Genomic DNA, 9,288 nt, shown 5'->3' with positions numbered 1-9,288 from the left:
ACTGTGTTTTATAATATATATAATATATATTATTACTATTATTATTATATATATATATATATATATATATATTTATAATAAAAAACTATTATCGAAAAAGTTTTAATAACAATATCCAAAAGAGGATAAATTATGATGATGTTTTTTATATTACATATATACTTTATATTTATACATAATATAATAATCATCTATATTCGTGTATAAACACATTGTTATTTACTTTTTCTTTTGCGTGTTTGCTGCGCTTATTATTGAAAATATATAATTTTCAGCGCCACGCTTTATTTATATTTTTTCTTATTTTATAAAATTTCACCGAATCGACTATAAATCTATCTAAATTTAATCGAAATGAGAAAAATTAGATGATTACGTCGACCGGGCTACAATTTCGACATTATCTCTACCCTTCGCTAGATTGTAAGCGACATGGTTTATACATTAGGTAATAATGAACGAAATTTTTATTCTCGCACGGAATAATGAGAGTTATCGCAAATATTGTGTATTATATATATAAAAGTGTAATATAATATATATTTTTCATAGACGATCGCATATGAATCGCTCACGATAGAACGCTAGCTAAATTCGCGATCTCGCAATAGATATTTAATTTGTGGATAAATTGATATAATATCTAAAAAGGGAACCGCTAGCAATATACGTTAATATATTGGAGGAGAACGGGGACCCTTTCAGAAAACTATATAATCCACCGATGTGGAATGACCGAAACAACGTCTTTACGTAAATTATAACGAGTTTATTAAAATTTAACGAGACGTCAACTTCGATACACCACACATATATGTGCGCTGTACAACGGTACGCCTTCTACATTAACATTAATAAAGATGTATAGTGAAAATATATAAAAGATGTATTGTGAATATTAAAAAGAAGTATTATGAAATTACATGTTTTGTATTTAGAAGCCGTCCGAGGTGTATCTATCACATAAAAGTGTTATGAAAATATTAACAATAAGGAAAAAAAGTATTATGAAATTAGATCGCCGCTCGATGTATGAACGTACGAGGTGTATTATATAAAAGTTGTATGAAAATAGAAATAATAATGAAAAACAAGTATTATGAAATTAAATTCCGCTCGATATAGGAACTTGTCGAGAAAGATGATTTGTGAAGTTGAATGGAGATGTTTTGTATGTAGAAGTCGTCCGAGGTGTATGACATAAAAATGTTATGAAAATATTAACCATAAGGAAAAAAAGTATTATGAATTTAGATCGCCGCTCGATGTATGAACGTACGAGGTGTATTATATAAAAGTTGTATGAAAATAGAAATAATAATAAAAAACAAGTATTATGAAATTAAATTCCGCTCGATATAGCAATTTGTCGAGAAAGATGATTTGTGAAAATTGAGTGGAGATGTTTTGTATTTAAAAGCCGTCCGAGGTGTATGACATAAAAGTGTTATGCAAATATTAACAATAAGGAAAAAAAGTATTATGAAATTAGATGGCCGCTCGATGTATGAACGTACGAGGTGTATTATATAAAAGTTGTATGAAAATAGAAATAATAATGAAAAACAAGTATTATGAAATTAAATTCCGCTCGATATAGGAACTTGTCGAGAAAGATGATTTGTGAAGTTGAATGGAGATGTTTTGTATGTAGAAGTCGTCCGAGGTGTATGACATAAAAGTGTTATGAAAATATTAACCATAAGGAAAAAAAGTATTATGAAATTAGATCGCCGCTCGATGTATGAACGTACGAGGTGTATTATATAAAAGTTGTATGAAAATAGAAATAATAATGAAAAACAAGTATTATGAAATTAAATTCCGCTCGATATAGCAATTTGTCGAGAAAGATGATTTGTGAAAATTGAGTGGAGATGTTTTGTATTTAAAAGCCGTCCGAGGTGTATGACATAAAAGTGTTATGCAAATATTAACAATAAGGAAAAAAAGTATTATGAATTTAGATCGCCGCTCGATGTATGAACGTACGAGGTGTATTATATAAAAGTTGTATGAAAATAGAAATAATAATGAAAAACAAGTATTATGAAATTAAATTCCGCTCGATATAGCAATTTGTCGAAAAAGATGATTTGTGAAAATTGAGTGGAGATGTTTTGTATTTAAAAGCCGTCCGAGGTGTATCTATCACATAAAAGTGTTATGAAAATATTAACAATAAGGAAAAAAAGTATTATGAAATTAGATGGCCGCTCGATGTATGAACGTACGAGGTGTATTATATAAAAGTTGTATGAAAATAGAAATAATAATAAAAAACAAGTATTATGAAATTAAATTCCGCTCGATATAGCAATTTGTCGAGAAAGATGATTTGTGAAAATTGAGTGGAGATGTTTTGTATTTAAAAGCCGTCCGAGGTGTATGACATAAAAGTGTTATGAAAATATTAACAATAAGGAAAAAAAGTATTATGAAATTAGATGGCCGCTCGATGTATGAACGTACGAGGTGTATTATATAAAAGTTTTATGAAAATAGTAATAATTATGAAAAACAAAGTATTACGAAATTACCTAAGTTTGGTGACTGGCCGGCAGAGGGCGCTAGTATCTATAAAACCGTGTTCAGTTTGTCGTCTCTCCGGCAGAGGGCGCTAGTGTCTATAAAACTGTGTTTAGTTTGTCTTCTGGCCGGCAGAGGGCGCTAGTGTCTATTAAACCGTGTTAAGTTCGGTGACTGGCCGGCAGAGGGCGCTAGTGTCTATAAAAAGGTGTTTAGTTTGTCGTCTCTCCGGCAGAGGGCGCTAGTGTCTATAAAACTGTGTTTGGTTTGTCTTCTGGCCGGCAGAGGGCGCTAGTGTCTATTAAACCGTGTTAAGTTCGGTAACTGGCCGGCAGAGGGCGCTAGTATCTATAAAACCGTGTTCAGTTTGTCGTCTCTCCGGCAGAGGGCGCTAGTGTCTATAAAAAGGTGTTTAGTTTGTCGTCTCTCCGGCAGAGGGCGCTAGTATCTATAAAACCGTGTTCAGTTTGTCGTCTCTCCGGCAGAGGGCGCTAGTGTCTATAAAACAGTGTTAAGTTCGGTGACTGGCCGGCAGAGGGCGCTAGTGTCTATAAAACCCTATTAAGTTTGGTGTCTGGTCGGCAGGATATAGGAACTTGTCGAAAGAGTTGAATTGTGTAAATTGAATGGAAATTTTTTTTATGTAGAAGCCGTTCGAGGTATATTATATAAAAGTGTTATGAAAATATTAACAATAAAGGAAAAAAGTATTATGAAATTAGATGGCCGCTCGATGTATGAACGTACGAGGTGTATTATATAAAAGTTGTATGAAAATAGAAATAATAATGAAAAACAAGTATTATGAAATTTAATTCCGCTCGATATAAGAACTTGTCGAGAAAAATGATTTGTGAAGTTGAATGGAGATGTTTTGTATGTAGAAGTCGTCCGAGGTGTATGACATAAAAGTGTTATGAAAATATTAACGATAAAGAAAAAAAGTATTATGAAATTAGATCGCCGCTCGATGTATGAACGTACGAGGTGTATTATATAAAAGTTGTATGAAAATAGAAATAATAATGAAAAACAAGTATTATGAAATTAAATTTCGCTCGATATAGGAACTTGTCGAGAAAGATGATTTGTGAAGTTGAATGGAGATGTTTTGTATGTAGAAGTCGTCCGAGGTGTATGACATAAAAGTGTTATGAAAATATTAACCATAAGGAAAAAAAGTATTATGAAATTAGATCGCCGCTCGATGTATGAACGTACGAGGTGTATTATATAAAAGTTGTATGAAAATAGTAATAATTATGAAAAGCAAAGTATTACGAAATTAGCTAAGTTCGGTGACTGGCCGGCAGAGGGCGCTAGTGTCTATAAAACGGTGTTTAGTTTGTCTTCTGGCCGGCAGAGGGCGCTAGTGTCTATTAAACCGTGTTAAGTTCGGTGACTGGCCGGCAGAGGGCGCTAGTGTCTATAAAAAGGTGTTTAGTTTGTCGTCTCTCCGGCAGAGGGCGCTAGTGTCTATAAAAAGGTGTTTAGTTTGTCGTCTGGCCGGCAGAGGGCGCTAGTGTCTATAAAACCGTGTTCAGTTTGTCGTCTGGCCGGCAGAGGGCGCTAGTGTCTATTAAACCGTGTTAAGTTCGGTCACTGGCCGGCAGAGGGCGCTAGTGTCTATAAAACAGTGTTAAGTTCGGTGACTGGCCGGCAGAGAGCGCTAGTGTCTATAAAACCGTGTTAAATTTGGTGTCTGGTCGGCAGGATATAGGAACTTGTCGAAAAAGTTGAATTGTGTAAAATGAATGGAAATTTTTTTTATGTAGAAGCCGTTCGAGGTATATTATATAAAAGTGTTATGAAAATATTAACAATAACGGAAAAAAGTATTATGAAATTAGATGGCCGCTCGATGTATGAACGTACGAGGTGTATTATATAAAAGTTTTATGAAAATAGTAATAATTATGAAAAACAAAGTATTACGAAACTACCTAAGTTTGGTGACTGGCCGGCAGAGGGCGCTAGTGTCTATAAAACCGTGTTCAGTTTGTCGTCTGGCCGGCAGAGGGCGCTAGTGTCTATAAAACTGTGTTTGGTTTGTCTTCTGGCCGGCAGAGGGCGCTAGTCTCTATAAAAATGTGTTTAGTTTGTCGTCTCTCCGGCAGAGGGCGCTAGTGTCTATAAAACCGTGTTCAGTTTGTCGTCTGGCCGGCAGAGGGCGCTAGTGTCTATAAAACTGTGTTTGGTTTGTCTTCTGGCCGGCAGAGGGCGCTAGTGTCTATTAAATCGTGTTAAGTTCGGTGACTGGCCGGCAGAGGGCGCTAGTGTCTATTAAACCGTGTTAAGTTCGGTAACTGGCCGGCAGAGGGCGCTAGTATCTATAAAACCGTGTTCAGTTTGTCGTCTCTCCGGCAGAGGGCGCTAGTGTCTATAAAAAGGTGTTTAGTTTGTCGTCTCTCCGGCAGAGGGCGCTAGTATCTATAAAACCGTGTTCAGTTTGTCGTCTCTCCGGCAGAGGGCGCTAGTGTCTATAAAACAGTGTTAAGTTCGGTGACTGGCCGGCAGAGGGCGCTAGTGTCTATAAAACCCTATTAAGTTTGGTGTCTGGTCGGCAGGATATAGGAACTTGTCGAAAGAGTTGAATTGTGTAAATTGAATGGAAATTTTTTTTATGTAGAAGCCGTTCGAGGTATATTATATAAAAGTGTTATGAAAATATTAACAATAAAGGAAAAAAGTATTATGAAATTAGATGGCCGCTCGATGTATGAACGTACGAGGTGTATTATATAAAAGTTGTATGAAAATAGAAATAATAATGAAAAACAAGTATTATGAAATTTAATTCCGCTCGATATAAGAACTTGTCGAGAAAAATGATTTGTGAAGTTGAATGGAGATGTTTTGTATGTAGAAGTCGTCCGAGGTGTATGACATAAAAGTGTTATGAAAATATTAACGATAAAGAAAAAAAGTATTATGAAATTAGATCGCCGCTCGATGTATGAACGTACGAGGTGTATTATATAAAAGTTGTATGAAAATAGAAATAATAATGAAAAACAAGTATTATGAAATTAAATTTCGCTCGATATAGGAACTTGTCGAGAAAGATGATTTGTGAAGTTGAATGGAGATGTTTTGTATGTAGAAGTCGTCCGAGGTGTATGACATAAAAGTGTTATGAAAATATTAACCATAAGGAAAAAAAGTATTATGAAATTAGATCGCCGCTCGATGTATGAACGTACGAGGTGTATTATATAAAAGTTGTATGAAAATAGTAATAATTATGAAAAGCAAAGTATTACGAAATTAGCTAAGTTCGGTGACTGGCCGGCAGAGGGCGCTAGTGTCTATAAAACGGTGTTTAGTTTGTCTTCTGGCCGGCAGAGGGCGCTAGTGTCTATTAAACCGTGTTAAGTTCGGTGACTGGCCGGCAGAGGGCGCTAGTGTCTATAAAAAGGTGTTTAGTTTGTCGTCTCTCCGGCAGAGGGCGCTAGTGTCTATAAAAAGGTGTTTAGTTTGTCGTCTGGCCGGCAGAGGGCGCTAGTGTCTATAAAACCGTGTTCAGTTTGTCGTCTGGCCGGCAGAGGGCGCTAGTGTCTATTAAACCGTGTTAAGTTCGGTCACTGGCCGGCAGAGGGCGCTAGTGTCTATAAAACAGTGTTAAGTTCGGTGACTGGCCGGCAGAGAGCGCTAGTGTCTATAAAACCGTGTTAAATTTGGTGTCTGGTCGGCAGGATATAGGAACTTGTCGAAAAAGTTGAATTGTGTAAAATGAATGGAAATTTTTTTTATGTAGAAGCCGTTCGAGGTATATTATATAAAAGTGTTATGAAAATATTAACAATAACGGAAAAAAGTATTATGAAATTAGATGGCCGCTCGATGTATGAACGTACGAGGTGTATTATATAAAAGTTTTATGAAAATAGTAATAATTATGAAAAACAAAGTATTACGAAACTACCTAAGTTTGGTGACTGGCCGGCAGAGGGCGCTAGTGTCTATAAAACCGTGTTCAGTTTGTCGTCTGGCCGGCAGAGGGCGCTAGTGTCTATAAAACTGTGTTTGGTTTGTCTTCTGGCCGGCAGAGGGCGCTAGTCTCTATAAAAATGTGTTTAGTTTGTCGTCTCTCCGGCAGAGGGCGCTAGTGTCTATAAAACCGTGTTCAGTTTGTCGTCTGGCCGGCAGAGGGCGCTAGTGTCTATAAAACTGTGTTTGGTTTGTCTTCTGGCCGGCAGAGGGCGCTAGTGTCTATTAAACCGTGTTAAGTTCGGTGACTGGCCGGCAGAGGGCGCTAGTGTCTATTAAACCGTGTTAAGTTCGGTAACTGGCCGGCAGAGGGCGCTAGTATCTATAAAACCGTGTTCAGTTTGTCGTCTCTCCGGCAGAGGGCGCTAGTGTCTATAAAAAGGTGTTTAGTTTGTCGTCTCTCCGGCAGAGGGCGCTAGTATCTATAAAACCGTGTTCAGTTTGTCGTCTCTCCGGCAGAGGGCGCTAGTGTCTATAAAACAGTGTTAAGTTCGGTGACTGGCCGGCAGAGGGCGCTAGTGTCTATAAAACCCTATTAAGTTTGGTGTCTGGTCGGCAGGATATAGGAACTTGTCGAAAGAGTTGAATTGTGTAAATTGAATGGAAATTTTTTTTATGTAGAAGCCGTTCGAGGTATATTATATAAAAGTGTTATGAAAATATTAACAATAAAGGAAAAAAGTATTATGAAATTAGATGGCCGCTCGATGTATGAACGTACGAGGTGTATTATATAAAAGTTGTATGAAAATAGAAATAATAATGAAAAACAAGTATTATGAAATTTAATTCCGCTCGATATAAGAACTTGTCGAGAAAAATGATTTGTGAAGTTGAATGGAGATGTTTTGTATGTAGAAGTCGTCCGAGGTGTATGACATAAAAGTGTTATGAAAATATTAACGATAAAGAAAAAAAGTATTATGAAATTAGATCGCCGCTCGATGTATGAACGTACGAGGTGTATTATATAAAAGTTGTATGAAAATAGAAATAATAATGAAAAACAAGTATTATGAAATTAAATTTCGCTCGATATAGGAACTTGTCGAGAAAGATGATTTGTGAAGTTGAATGGAGATGTTTTGTATGTAGAAGTCGTCCGAGGTGTATGACATAAAAGTGTTATGAAAATATTAACCATAAGGAAAAAAAGTATTATGAAATTAGATCGCCGCTCGATGTATGAACGTACGAGGTGTATTATATAAAAGTTGTATGAAAATAGTAATAATTATGAAAAGCAAAGTATTACGAAATTAGCTAAGTTCGGTGACTGGCCGGCAGAGGGCGCTAGTGTCTATAAAACGGTGTTTAGTTTGTCTTCTGGCCGGCAGAGGGCGCTAGTGTCTATTAAACCGTGTTAAGTTCGGTGACTGGCCGGCAGAGGGCGCTAGTGTCTATAAAAAGGTGTTTAGTTTGTCGTCTCTCCGGCAGAGGGCGCTAGTGTCTATAAAAAGGTGTTTAGTTTGTCGTCTGGCCGGCAGAGGGCGCTAGTGTCTATAAAACCGTGTTCAGTTTGTCGTCTGGCCGGCAGAGGGCGCTAGTGTCTATTAAACCGTGTTAAGTTCGGTCACTGGCCGGCAGAGGGCGCTAGTGTCTATAAAACAGTGTTAAGTTCGGTGACTGGCCGGCAGAGAGCGCTAGTGTCTATAAAACCGTGTTAAATTTGGTGTCTGGTCGGCAGGATATAGGAACTTGTCGAAAAAGTTGAATTGTGTAAAATGAATGGAAATTTTTTTTATGTAGAAGCCGTTCGAGGTATATTATATAAAAGTGTTATGAAAATATTAACAATAACGGAAAAAAGTATTATGAAATTAGATGGCCGCTCGATGTATGAACGTACGAGGTGTATTATATAAAAGTTTTATGAAAATAGTAATAATTATGAAAAACAAAGTATTACGAAACTACCTAAGTTTGGTGACTGGCCGGCAGAGGGCGCTAGTGTCTATAAAACCGTGTTCAGTTTGTCGTCTGGCCGGCAGAGGGCGCTAGTGTCTATAAAACTGTGTTTGGTTTGTCTTCTGGCCGGCAGAGGGCGCTAGTCTCTATAAAAATGTGTTTAGTTTGTCGTCTCTCCGGCAGAGGGCGCTAGTGTCTATAAAACCGTGTTCAGTTTGTCGTCTGGCCGGCAGAGGGCGCTAGTGTCTATAAAACTGTGTTTGGTTTGTCTTCTGGCCGGCAGAGGGCGCTAGTGTCTATTAAACCGTGTTAAGTTCGGTGACTGGCCGGCAGAGGGCGCTAGTGTCTATTAAACCGTGTTAAGTTCGGTGACTGGCCGGCAGAGGGCGCTAGTGTCTATAAAACCGTATTAAGTTTGGTGTCTGGTCGGCAGGATATAGCAACTTGTCGAAAAAGTTGAATTGTGTAAATTGAATGGAAATTTTTTTTATGTAGAAGCCGTTCGAGGTATATTATATAAAAGTGTTATGAAAATATTAACAATAACGGAAAAAAGTATTATGAAATTAGATGGCCGCTCGATGTATGAACGTACGAGGTGTATTATATAAAAGTTGTATGAAAATAGAAATAATAATGAAAAACAAGTATTATGAAATTTAATTCCGCTCGATATAGGAACTTGTCGAGAAAGATGATATGTGAAGTTGAATGGAGATGTTTTGTATGTAGAAGTCGTCCGAGGTGTATGACATAAAAGTGTTATGAAAATATTAACGATAAAGAAAAAAAGTATTATGAAATTAGATCGTCGCTCGATGTATGAACGTACGAGGTGTATTATATAAAAGTTGTATGAAA

This window comes from Diorhabda carinulata, unplaced genomic scaffold (genome assembly GCF_026250575.1).
Source record: "Diorhabda carinulata isolate Delta unplaced genomic scaffold, icDioCari1.1 Dcau_16, whole genome shotgun sequence".
Lineage (NCBI taxonomy): Eukaryota > Metazoa > Arthropoda > Insecta > Coleoptera > Chrysomelidae > Diorhabda > Diorhabda carinulata.
The sequence above is the reverse complement of the archived record's forward strand: the minus strand, read 5'-3'. Positions refer to the sequence as shown.